This window comes from Oncorhynchus mykiss, chromosome 25 (genome assembly GCF_057628025.1).
Source record: "Oncorhynchus mykiss isolate SJ-2025 chromosome 25, ASM5762802v1, whole genome shotgun sequence".
NCBI classification, from domain to species: domain Eukaryota; kingdom Metazoa; phylum Chordata; class Actinopteri; order Salmoniformes; family Salmonidae; genus Oncorhynchus; species Oncorhynchus mykiss.
Window position 1 is genome coordinate 64,940,041 of NC_143046.1, and position 14,468 is coordinate 64,954,508.

At 40.4% G+C, this 14,468-nt stretch overlaps 1 protein-coding gene across 1 annotated transcript in view; it reads right to left on the minus strand.

Moving 5' to 3' along the window:
• Positions 1-14,468, minus strand: part of fsip1 (fibrous sheath interacting protein 1) — a 55,383-nt gene that overhangs the window by 24,368 nt on the left and 16,547 nt on the right. The gene's annotated exons all lie outside the window — the stretch shown is intronic.

Genomic DNA, 14,468 nt, shown 5'->3' on the forward strand with positions numbered 1-14,468 from the left:
GAGAGAAACTCTGAGCAGGCATCATCATGAGGTCTAGACTCCATAGAGACACAGATATCTACCCCAGAAATCCATAGATCACATATGTTTATAATGTTTACATTACGGTGCTTTCTTGTAAATTAGAATTAAGGTGATTCATAGCAATGGGTTGTACCAAATATTTCAGAAAATACACTTGTACTTAGGTTCCTGGAGAGTCCTTTCTTTCCTGCTTTGAGTGACCAATAGATGACCTGTAGTAAGGTCACAATCCAACCCCTAAAATAAATGAGTGCATATTTAAGACCTAACTAAGTAAAATAATGGTTGGTTCTAAGAGGATGTAGCCAACCACAGGGTTCTTTTTGTGTGTATAAACAGTGATATGTGGTTAAAGTCTCCATATCCTCTGGTCAGCTTGACATGCAGCACTATTTATGATCTAATAATGTCAAATTGATGGAAATATGATGAAAAATAGACATTTTGAGTGAGATTCGCTCATTGTGACATTGTAGGTTATGGGAGAGGCCTGTTCTTTGCAACAAAACACAGAAAAGTTAATAATTGTTATGACACATTTATGAGTTCGTATACAAGTTGAGTTCAGAGTTGAGAGCTCAGTAACAAGGCATTACACTCATTTTGTAAATTTATGTCTGATATAAGACCTCATAACAACTTCCATAAGTAGTAAACTTAACAGAATAAGTGTCAATCACAATTCTATTGATATCCACGTTTCTGTCCACGAAATCATCAAGCACTATGAGATTAGATTTTAACAAAGAAAGGCCCTCTTTTAACCCATGGCATGTGGAGTGTGTGTGGCTTCACCTATAAATGCCCTGTAGTTTCCCTGTGCCTGAGGGAAACGATGACAACCTCCATGTGATGTCTCTTTTCAGTGGTTGTTATTAGAGCCCTTCAGACTCACTCACAATGGACTACCACTGTGGGATCAGGTTGCTCTCGTGCACTTGAGTGAGAAACACGTCGACCCAACAAGGCAAAATACAAATTAAAGTCTAGTTTTACTACCTTATTCACACCACTAACTACATGTTTCTAAAAAATGTTTTCTCAAAAATCGTTGGGAAAGACAGACCATTAATTTGGAAAAGACAGCTTATTCTGCCCTACTTTCAAGAAATCACAACCATCGTCAGAAGACGAGACATACATTTAGGCTTGAAATACCATTGACTTTTTAACACTTATAATAGCCACATAGGCTACATGGGTATCCTGTGGGATTTCAATTGAATGTACTGTAATTAAGGTTAGAGCTATCAATATATACACTATGGAGTCCACAGCAGGGCACATATTTTATCCATTCAACAGTATTTCTACACAGTGGAAAGACAACTTAGCCTGTGTCTGATTAAGATATGCCTAACCTGAGCAAGAGATTCCATCTCTCATTTATTAAGTGTTTATATGATTAAGTCAAATTAAATAATTTGAATGATCAGTTTGACTATTTTCAGTTGCAACATAACTCACTGTAGCCCTGTACACTTGTACCCTCATAAGGGTTGAATGGCAGATTTGGGCACTGATAAGCGCCTAAATTGGAATACAGTGGCTGTACAGTAACATGCTATATATGACGTCAGAGCTCAGGCACTACGCTCCACAGCGCTGTATGGGTTTGACTGTCAGCCGTTCAGAACTTGAGCAACGCAAGCAACAATAAGTTGCCCCCATCCCTCCCACTAATTGGACAACTTTTGCAAATGTTTTGTTGTCTCGAGTGAGGGAAATGCTGTAAATAAGAGGACTCGGTGTATTTTGAAAGATGCGACGTTGAGTATTATAATAAATACCGCTTTGATGTCCTGCAAGCAAGCCAAACAACCTTGAGTCCAAATGTGCATATCATAAAACTCATGCCATATACAGTGTCAATGTTTCTGACCACTATGTTTGATGTACAGTTAATAGATGACATGGCATCATACCCTGGGTTGTTCTGAACAGAATGAGCCTGTTTGTCTATTGTGAATGCACGCACCTGAATCATGACTCCTTTCTATGCGCAACAAAATAACGATATGTTTCTCTGAATTTACTTTTGAAAGCCTAACACTGTAAGATCATATGTTATGACTTAGCTAGTTATGTTGGCAATAGAACAAGCTTTCAAATGATGCCCACCAGACCCAGATTTCGATTTTAAAATTAGCAATTTTTGAATTGCTTAAACTACAATAATTGTGTGATGGCGGGGGGGCAGGGTTGTGCTCCAAACCAAACAAATGTGCTTTCTCTAGTTCCTAAATGGCACAGCTAGGATATATAAAAAAAACACCTATGAGTTCAGAGCCATTCAACTATATTCTTACAGGGGCCAGATATGAAAAAGGTTACAGTGCCTTGCGAAAGTATTCGGCCCCCTTGAACTTTGCGACCTTTTGCCACATTTCAGGCTTCAAACATAAAGATATAAAACTGTATTTTTTTGTGGAGAATCAACAACAAGTGGGACACAATCATGAAGTGGAACGGCATTTATTGGATATTTCCAACTTTTTTAACAAATCAAAAACTGAAAAATGTTGTATCCAAATCCGGCTTTAAACTTCTTCACAACAGTATCTCGGACCTGCCTGGTGTGTTCCTTGTTCTTCATGATGCTCTCTGCGCTTTTAACGGACCTCTGAGACTATCACAGTGCAGGTGCATTTATACGGATACTTGATTACACACAGGTGGATTGTATTTATCATCATTAGTCATTTAGGTCAACATTGGATCATTCAGAGATCCTCACTGAACATCTGGAGAGTTTGCTGCACTGAAAGTAAAGGGGCTGAATAATTTTGCACGCCCAATTTTTCAGTTTTTGATTTGTTAAAAAAGTTTGAAATATCCAATAAATGTCATTCCACTTCATGATTGTGTCCCACTTGTTGTTGATTCATCACAAAAAAATACAGTTTTATATCTTTATGTTTGAAGCCTGAAATTTGGCAAAAGGTCGCAAAGTTCAAGGGGGCCGAATACTTTCGCAAGGCAATGTATTTAGCAGACATTTTCTACATGGGATTACTATTCCCAAAACCGGTATAAAAAAAACATTCAAACACCATTATAATCTTATGAAGCACTTTCATTAAAATTAAATGTTGCTAAAAGTTCATATTAAGTGCGTAAAGATTAGCTTAATTCAGTGCATCAAATTGTTTAAATAATGTAACACATTTGTAACACAGTTTATCTGCATCACATTCATTTGAAACTTTCCTGTCCTTTTAAGATACAGTTGAAGTCGGAAGTTTACATATACCTTAGCCAAATACATTTGAACTCAGTTTTTCACAATTCCTTATTCACATTTAATCCTAGTAAAAATTCCCTGTTTTAGGTCAGTTAGGATCACCACTTTATTTTAAGAACGTGAAATGTCAGAATAATAGTGGAGAGTGTCACGTTCTGACCTTTGTTTCCTTTGTTTTGTCGTTATTTAGTATGGTCAGGGCGTGAGTTGGGGTGGGCAGTCTATGTTTGTTTTTCTATGATTTTGGGATTTCTATGTTTCGGCCTAGTATGGTTCTCAATCAGAGGCAGGTGTCATTAGTTGTCTCTGATTGAGAATCATACTGAGGTAGCCTGGGTTTGTTTGTGGGTGTTTGTTTCCGTGTCTGTGTTTTTCACCACGCTGTACTATTTTTGGTTTCGGTTATTCACGTTATGTTTATTGTTTTTGTATTTTAGTGTTCAGTTTGTCTTTAAAATTAAACATCATGAACACTTACCACGCCGCATCTTGGTCCTCCGATCCTTTTCGCTTCTCCTCTTCAGACGAGGAGGAGGAAAACCATTACAGAGAGAATGATTTATTTCAGCTTTTATTTCTTTCATCACATTCCCAGCGGGTTAGAAGTTTACATACACTCAATTAGCATTTGGTAGCATTGCCTTTAAATTGTTTAACTTGGGTCAAACGTTTTGGGTAGCCTTCCACAAGCTTCCCACAATAAGTTGGGTGAATTTTGGCCCATTCCTCCTGACAGAGCTGGTGTAACTGAGTCAGGTTTAAAGGCCTCCTTTTTCAGTTCTAACCACACATTTTCTATTGGATTGAGGTCAGGGGTTTGTGATGGCCACTCCAATACCTTGACTTTGTTGTCTTTAAGCCATTTTGCCACAACTTTGGAAGTATGCTTGGGGTCATTGTCCATTTGGAAGACCCATTTGTGACCAAGCTTTAACTTCCTGACTGACGTCTTGATATGTTGTTTCAATATATCCACAAAATTTACCTCCCTCATGATGCCATCTATTTTGTGAAGTGCACCAGTCCCTCCAGCAGCAAAGCATCCCCACAACATGATGCTGCCACCCGCGTGTGTCACGGTTGGAAGGGTGTTCTTCTGCTTGCAAGCCTCCCCCTTTTTCCTCCAAACATAACGATGGTCATTATGGCCAAACAATTATCTTTTTGCTTCATCAGACCAGAGGACATTTCTCCAAAAAGTACAATCTTTGTCCCCATGTGCAGTTGCAAACTGTAGTCTGGCTTTTTTATGACGGTTTTGGAGCAGAGGCTTCTTCCTTGCTGAGCGGCCTTTCAGGTTATGTCGATATAGGACTCGTTTTACTGAGGATATAGATACTTTTGTACCTGTTTCCTCCAGCATCTTCACAATGTCATTTGCTGTTGTTATGGGATTGATTTGCTATTTTCGCAGGAAAGTATGCTTATCTCTAGGAGCCAGAACGTGTCTCCTTCCTGAGCGGTATGACAGATGTATGGTCCCATGGTGTTTATACTTGCGTACTATTGTTTGTACAGATGAACGTGGTACCTTCAAGCATTTGGAAATTGCTCCCAAGAACGAACCAGACTTACGTCCACAGGTACACCTCCAATTTACTCAAATTGTGTCAATTAGCCTATCAGAAGCTTCTACACCTGCATTGCTTGCTGTTTGGGGTTTTAGGCTGGGTTTCTGTACAGCACTTTGAGATATCAGCTGATGTACGAAGGGCTATATAAATAAATTTGATTTGATTTGATTTTGATTTGATTCTAAAGCCATGACCTCATTTACTGGAATTTTCCAAGCTGTTTAAAGGCACAGTCAACTTAGTGTATGTAAACAGTAAATTCAGTAAATTATAAGTGAAATAATCTGTCTGTAAACAATTGTTGGACAAATTACTTGTGTCATGCACAAAGTAGATGTGCTAACCGACTTGCCAAAGCTATAGTTTCTTAACAAGAAATTTGTGAAGTGGTTGAAAAACAAGATTCAATAACTCCAACATAAGTGTATGTAAACTTCCGACTTCAACTGTATATGTCCGTTATGTTTATGGGGGGTCAACTAAGGAAGACATCCTTTTCTGCCAACCACTGGAAACCAGGACAACATGAGAGGATATTTTTTAAGTACTGGACAGCTTTGTGACATCAAATGGACTTTGGTGGTCAAGATGTGTTGGTGTCTGTACTGATGGCGCAAAAACCAAGACAGGGATACATAGTGGAGTGGTAACGCGTGTGCAAGCAGTTGCTCCCGACGCCATATGGGTACACTGCAGCATCCACCGAGAGGCCCTTGCTGCCAAGGGAATGCCTGACAGCTTGAAAGATGTTTTGGACACTACAGTGAAAATGGTTAACTTTGTGAAAGCAAGGCCCCTGAACTCTGGTGTATTTTCTACATTATGCAATGATATGGTCAACGACCTTGTAATGCTTTTACAACATACAGAAGTGCACTGGTTATCAAGTGGCAAAGTATTGACACGTTTTTTAAATTGAGAGACTAGCTTAAAGTTTTCTTTACTGACAATTTTCACTTGTCTGACTGCTTGCATCATGACGAGTTTCTCACACGACTGGCCTATGTGGGTGATGTTTTTTCACACCTGAATGATCTGAATCTAGAATTACAGAGACTCTCTGCAACTATATTCAATGTGCGGGACAAAATTGAGGCTATGATTAAGAAGTTGGAGCTCTTCTCTGTCTGCATTTAACAAGGACAACACGTCTTTCCATTATTGTATGATTTTTTGTGTGCAAATGAATTCAAGCTCACTAACAATGTCAAATGTGATATAGCGAAGCACCTGGGTTATCTGGGTGCGCAATTACGCAGGTACTTTCCCGAAACGGATGACACAAACAACTGGATTCGTTATCCCTTTCATGCCCTACCTCCAGTTCACTTACCGATATCTGAACGAAAGAGCCTCATCGAAATTGCAACAAGCGTTTCTGTGAAAATTGAATTTAATCAGAAGCCATTGCCAGATTTCTGGATAGGGCTGTGCTCAGAGTTTCGCGCTGTTAAGACACTGATGCTTTTTGCAACCACGTACCTATGTGAGAGTGGATTCTCGGTCCTCACTAGCATGAAAACTAAATACAGGCACAGACTGTGTGTGGAAAATGATTTAAGACTGAGACTCTCCCCAATATAACCCAACATTGCAGAGTTGTGTGCATCCTTTCCAGTACATCCTTCTCATTAACCTGTCGTTAACAATTTTTGATGAACAAATAATGTTTCATATGTAAGATGGCTAAATAAAGAGAAAAATTATTGATTATTATTATATGTGCCCTGGTCCTATAAGAGCTCTTTGTCACTTCCCATGAGCCGGGTTGTGACAAACACTCATTCTTATGTTTAATAAATGTGAGTTTATCGTATAGTGTGTGTGTGGCAGGCTTACAATGGTGGCAAAAACAACATTTGAGAGTGCGCTGACCCTGGTGCTAGAGGGGGTACAAAGCTGGAGGTTGAATGTTTGAAGGGGTGCGGACTATAAAACGTTTGGGAACCACTGGTCTAGCCTATACTCTAAAATTAAACAAATTTGAGTAATCACCTTCGAGTGTGGACTGTATTATTATGCATACTGCTTCACGCCAAAATGTATATCCCCGAGTCTAGGAGAGAACGTAGAGCCATAGGCAATGCTGTTGGTTCATTGATTGTGCAGGGCGGCTTCCAGTTAGCCCACAAGTATAGTGAATTTGTATTTGATTTTCAATAGTCTAGTAATAGGGATTTTTTTCAATTTTCATAACAAAATTGGGTGACACATTACCTTTAGCTATACAGAATATCTCACCACCATGCGTTTCCATTTCTTCCTCGCTCTTCTTTATTACTTTCTCAAGTGTGCAGAGGGGCTGTCAACAGTTTAGTGAAATATGTTCAACTGCGAAAATATGTTCCTATCGATGTTCCCGAACAGATTTCACTTGGTTTCCCAAATGAAGCACTGGGTAGCTGCAGGAAAGGGGTTGGAGAGCCCATGGCATACAGAGTTTGTGTAGCGAGCGCATTTTCGTCAGTGGTTGATGCATGGAGTGTAAGTTGTTATATTTATTTCTCAGCAGCTCATATGAAGCCCAGCTCCACTATAAAACCGAAGTAACCTACCCGGCATCATCGAAAAACATATCGGCGGCAAAGCTCTCGGACTGCAAACTCTCCTTCCAGACTCATATCAAACATCTCCAATCGAAAATCAAATCAAGAGTCGGCTTTCTATTCCGCAACAAAGCCTCCTTCACTCACGCCGCCAAGCTTACCCTAGTAAAACTGACTATCCTACCGATCCTCGACTTCGGCGATGTCATCTACAAAATGGCTTCCAACACTCTACTCAGCAAACTGGATGCAGTCTATCACAGTGCCATCCGTTTTGTCACTAAAGCACCTTATACCACCCACCACTGCGACTTGTATGCTCTAGTCGGCTGGCCCTCGCTACATATTCGTCGCCAGACCCACTGGCTCCAGGTCATCTACAAGTCCATGCTAGGTAAAGCTCCGCCTTATCTCAGCTCACTGGTCACGATGGCAACACCCATCCGTAGCACGCGCTCCAGCAGGTGTATCTCACTGATCATCCCTAAAGCCAACACCTCATTTGGCCGCCTTTCGTTCCAGTACTCTGCTGCCTGTGACTGGAACGAATTGCAAAAATCGCTGAAGTTGGAGACTTTTATCTCCCTCACCAACTTCAAACATCAGCTATCTGAGCAGCTAACCGATCGCTGCAGCTGTACATAGTCTATTGGTAAATAGCCCACCCATTTTCACCTACCTCATCCCCATACTGTTTTTATTTATTTATTTTTCTGCTCTTTTGCACACCAATATCTCTACCTGTACATGACCATCTGATCATTTATCACTCCAGTGTTAATCTGCAAAATTGTAATTATTCGCCTACCTCATGCCTTTTGCACACATTGTATATAGACTCCCCCCTTTGTTTTTCTACTGTGTTATTGACTTGTTAATTGTTTACTCCATGTGTAACTCTGTGTTGTCTGCTCATACTGCTATGCTTTATCTTGGCCAGGTCGCAGTTGCAAATGAGAACTTGTTCTCAACTAGCCTACCTGGTTAAATAAAGGTGAAATAAAAAAAATAAAAATAAAAATGTTGAGTGCATACAGATGCCATGTCTTTTTTCCCCCACCCCTGTTCCTTTGTTTGTATCATTCACAACTAACGTTGCCAAATAGGTCCTATATGCTAGATTTAGAGTTATTTCAAATGATAACTTTTACACTCAACAGAGCCACTTCATATGTGCACTCACTCCAGAACGGGAAAAATATCCTTAAATTATATTATTCTTTCTTTAAAATCATATAATATAAAATAATGGCACAGGACTTAAGTATATCTTGTCAGATAAATGAAAAAGCCTACAGCCTATGGCATAGAGCATAGCCAGATAACATAGGGTAGGTTAGGCCAACTCATTTTCTGTTCTTCTGAAACACATTTTCTTCATATCATAATGTTTCTTTAGCCCTGACTTAAATAAATCATGGATATTAAATTACGCATGGAGGCCTGGAGATGCTAAAGGTGTTTTCATATAATACACCTTTAGCAATAACTTGCCGACAAAATGTCATGACTGCCACAGCCCTACTCAAGACAAAATTAAAATACACTCAATTAATCAGAGTGGTACGGGTTAAGATAACCCCTGGAATCATATCAAAGGTGTGGACATTTATCATATGTTTTAGGTCCTGTACCTGAAAAAGTGACATGTCGTTGCGCGAATGTTTTATTCGTGAAGAACAGCCACTGAGACTGATACTGAGCAGTGCCTGCAAGAGTCCAATGTGGGTCCCATCTGTCCTGCTGCTTGCCAAGATAGATCAACAGCTGGATCCCTATTGATACAGACACCACTTCATAGCCCTCCCACTGCAACAAGACAACTAATTAGGTCACATTTGCACTTACTATCTATCAGCATGTGTATTCTCATAGGAGCCATATATTTATTCTGACAGTCGATACATGGCAGCAGCTTGAAAGCATATTGATGCTGGATTTATTCTTGCCTACAGGAGTCCAGATTCAGGTAAGAATAACAAGAGCCACCGAAACTGCACCATTCCCTTGTCAACAGACTGAAGAGGAGCCAAACAGGGCCTGTGTTTTCCGAACATAGTAGAAAATAAGATAAACAAAGACATGGCCTGCTGCCCAATAACCAATAATGCAGCAATAATGCAGCAAGGACCACAGTGCATTCTGATCACTGATAATGCTAAAAACAATAGACATGATGCACATTGACATAGGGCTAATGCTCTTGCAGGGGCTTAAACTCTCATCCTAGTGCTAACCATGCTCGACCCTGTCTAGCTTGAAAAAGGTTATTCACTGTTTTGCATATCTAATAAATTAACAACATTTTGTTGTCTTGCAGGTGACCTTCTGACAGGGCTCTTCATTTTAAGCAGTGAAAGATGAATGTGTACTAATGAAAACAGGAACTAGTCTGTGACTCATTCAGAGCGGTTGTTTCTTAGAAAAGCATGCTCCCCTCTCAGGCTGGGCTACAGCGGAGCGTCATATTTGGGCTGTGCCACGTGGACTCTGGCTATCTGCCAAGGCCTTTCCACATGCCTCGCCAAGAGCTCTGCGCTGCGAGAGCTCTGGGGTCTGCCGTGCCGTGCGGAAGCACTGGCTATGGTCCTCTCAGTCAGACTGACGCTTTGCCCAGCCATGACCCTTAATCCTTCTCCCCACCTCGCAGACAGAGGTGTGAAATGCAGATGTAGCCTCTCAGCACCACCTGCACAGTGATGCCTGGACATAGAGGTCAATCCAACAGCAAGAACCCCTTAACCCCACACTACTCAACCGACAAAGACAGACACTGAAGCCCACACGGATCTCTCTCAGTATCCCTCTACTTACTAGAGACCTGATTGAAAAAGAAAAACATATACACTTAATCTTTTTTTTTTTTTTTAAAGAAGACAATGTTGGATCATATACTGAGTGAACAAGAATAAACAAGAAAAAACATGCAACAATTTCAAAGATCTGACCTAGTTACAGTTCATATAAGGAAATCAGTCAATTGATATGCATTCATTAGGCCCTAATCTATGGATTTCACATGACTGGGCAAGGGCCCACCCACTTGGGAGCCAGGACAAGCCAATCAGAATGAGTTTTTCCCCACAAAAGGGCTTTATTACAAACATAAATACTCCTCAGCACCCCCTCAAATGATCCCGCAAGTGAAGAAGCCGGATGTGGAGGTCCTGGGCTGGCGTGGTTACACATGGTCTGCGGTTGTGAGACCGGTTGGACATACTGCCAAATTCTCTAAAACGACGTTGGAGGCAGCTTATGTTAGAGAAATGAACATTATATTCTCTGGCAAAAGCTCTGGTGGACATTACTGCAGTGAGCATGACAATTGCATGCTCCATAAAAATTTGAGACACTTGTTGTATTGTGTTGTGTGACAAAACTTCACATTTTAGAGTGGCCTTTTATTGTGCCCAGCACAAGGTGCACCTGTGTAATGATCATGCTGTTTAATCAGCTTCTTGATATGCTATACCTGTCAGGTGGATGGATTATCATTGCAAATGATCTTTTTGTGCGTATGGAAAATTTCTGGGATCTTCTATTTCAGCTCATGAAACCAACACTTTACATGTTGCGTTTATATATTTTTTCAGTATACAGTGCCTTGCGAAAGTATTCGGCCCCCTTGAACTTTGCGACCTTTTGCCACATTTCAGGCTTCAAACATAAAGATATAAAACTGTATTTTTTTTGTGAAGAATCAACAACAAGTGGGACACAATCATGAAGTGGAACGACATTTATTGGATATTTCAAACTTTTTTAACAAATCAAAAACTGAAAAATTGGGCGTGCAAAATTATTCAGCCCCTTTACTTTCAGTGCAGCAAACTCTCTCCAGAAGTTCAGTGAGGATCTCTGAATGATCCAATGTTGACCTAAATGACTAATGATGATAAATACAATCCACCTGTGTGTAATCAAGTCTCCGTATAAATGCACCTGCACTGTGATAGTCTCAGAGGTCCGTTAAAAGCGCAGAGAGCATCATGAAGAACAAGGAACACACCAGGCAGGTCCGAGATACTGTTGTGATGAAGTTTAAAGCCGGATTTGGATACAAAAAGATTTCCCAAGCTTTAATCCCACATCCCAAGGAGCACTGTGCAAGCGATAATATTGAAATGGAAGGAGTATCAGACCACTGCAAATCTACCAAGACCTGGCCGTCCCTCTAAACTTTCAGCTCATACAAGGAGAAGACTGATCAGAGATGCAGCCAAGAGGCCCATGATCACTCTGGATGAACTGCAGAGATCTACAGCTGAGGTGGGAGACTCTGTCCATAGGACAACAATCAGTCATATATTGCACAAATCTGGCCTTTATGGAAGAGTGGCAAGAAGAAAGCCATTTCTTAAAGATATCCATAAAAAGTGTTGTTTAAAGTTTGCCACAAGCCACCTGGGAGACACACCAAACATGTGGAAGAAGGTGCTCTGGTCAGATGAAACCAAAATTGAACTTTTTGGCAACAATGCAAAACGTTATGTTTGGCGTAAAAGCAACACAGCTCATCACCCTGAACACACCATGCCCACTGTCAAACATGGTGGTGGCAGCATCATGGTTTGGGCCTGCTTTTCTTCAGCAGGGACAGGGAAGATGGTTAAAATTGATGGGAAGATGGATGGAGCCAAATACAGGACCATTCTGGAAGAAAACCTGATGGAGTCTGCAAAAGACCTGAGACTGGGACGGAGATTTGTCTTCCAACAAGACAATGATCCAAAACATAAAGCAAAATCTACAATGGAATGGTTCAAAAATAAACATATCCAGGTGTTAGAATGGCCAAGTCAAAGTCCAGACCTGAATCTAATCGAGAATCTGTGGAAAGAACTGAAAACTGCTGTTCACAAATGCTCTCCATCCAACCTCACTGAGCTCGAGCTGTTTTGCAAGGAGGAATGGGAAAAAATGTCAGTCTCTCGATGTGCAAAACTGATAGAGACATACCCCAAGCGACTTACAGCTGTAATCGCAGCAAAAGGTGGCGCTACAAAGTATTAACTTAAGGGGGCTGAATAATTTTGCACGCCCAATTTTTCAGTTTTTGATTTGTTAAAAAAGTTTGAAATATCCAATAAATGTCGTTCCACTTCATGATTGTGTCCCACTTGTTGTTGATTCTTCACAAAAAAATACAGTTTAATATCTTTATGTTAGAAGCCTGAAATGTGGCAAAAGGTCGCAAAGTTCAAGGGGGCCGAATACTTTCGCAAGGCACTGTATATTTACATCTTTCAAATGTCCTAGTTACAATATTAGCTTGTGTCGAAGTTGACCTTTTCCTTCCCTCACACAAGAGTTCAGCTTTTACAACAGCATGCTGGATCATCAGCAGATGACATTCTGATTGCGGGACATTCCTGAGGTATTAGAAGATGTACTCGTGGGTCATCTGGACTTTATAGTTCCTTCCTGGGGAACTGAGGGTGGTCTGGAGCAATCATTGTTCCGTAGATCAAAACCTCATGGCTTATCTAGTACCCAAAAAGAACATGGAATACAATATTGCACAAATATTATGTCTTATAACAGGCATGCAATACAATTGAACCATATGTAAAGCTTGGAGGAAATTATAGTGTGTAATCTTTTTGAAGTCTTGCATGGGTATAATTTCTCGGCAAAGGAGGACCTATACTAACATCAGTTGTAATCTATTGCCTCTGTGTTTATGCTATTCAACACATCACAACCCAACACTTCAGCTAAAGCATAGGGAGACATTGTAGACTACTAACCACTGGCATCCCCCCTTTAGACCCTTCAACAATATGAAGTAGAGATAACTTTAGCCAAAGAATGACGCACATGAATAAGTTGAGAAACTTATAAGGCACCTCGGGGGTTTGTGGTATATTGCCAATAGGGCTGTTCTTACTTCTTACACAGGACGCAAGAGTGTATGGATACAGCCCTTAGCCGTTATTGGACATATATTGGACATATACCACCAATCCCTGAGGTGCCTTATTGCTATTATAAACTGGTTACCAACGTAATTATAGCAGTAAAAATAAATATTTTGTCAGCCAATCAGCATTCAGGGATTAAGAACAGCCCTTAGCAGTGGTATATTGGCCATATACCGCACCCCGTTGGGCCTCATTGCTTAATTATACAATGACGTTTATTAAAGGACACAGATTGCTGAACAGGGAGCAGTGCCAGTAGTTAATATATAGCTGGCCAGGGCCATACATTCAGACAAGTAGTGACTGCAGGAAAATGTGTTCATTTCCTGTCCTACTGCTGAACGACTGGCTATATCTATAATATCATTACAACTGTATCAGGCAAGGCAAGTTACTAGGGAATTGATTCCCATAAAGGATTGCCTGCTTTAGGCTATTAGAAGGCATATTATAAATAGCTTGCAGTGCCTTTGTTTCTTAAAACCATGTATCATTGTATCACTAGTATAGGCCCAGGCCTACATCAATCTCATGAGTCTAACATCGGAATAAAAAAGAAAACAATGCAAGTTAACCAAATAAATAAACACCAGTGTTCCTGTGGATAACACCAATGGGAAACGTGTTTATAAAGAGTCTATAAACCTGTTTCATGGGAATTACAGGCTAGGGAAGGGAAGGGTGTGGAGTACAGTCTCTTTACCCAGGCAAGAAACATTAAAGTGCCACCAGATGACATCTCACTGCTCCCAAGGCCAAGCTCTCTTTACCATCCTGTTTTATACTTTATCCTCAAATTAAGGTTGATACCAGACCGTAGGTTGGCCGCCTTGTCATCTCTTGCCTTGGTCGTGCTAGTCTAAATGGCTTGGTGCTCAACTGTGTCAGATTGGTTTAACAATGTGCAATGTACTACAAGTTGGACTTTAAAACTAAAGCAGATGCACAGAAACAGAACATACCTTTTGTATTGTTGCCTTCGGCAGTGTTTTTAATATATCAAGGAGGGCATTTTCTTCTAATATTAAGGCAAAGAACTCTACTCCCATCTTCCTATTGGCAAAGGATTAGAGGAACTGATATTGTTCTGTTGAAATCTACACCGGCCCCATTTTGTCATATCAATATCACAGTGGGTCTTGGGAAAGAAAAACAA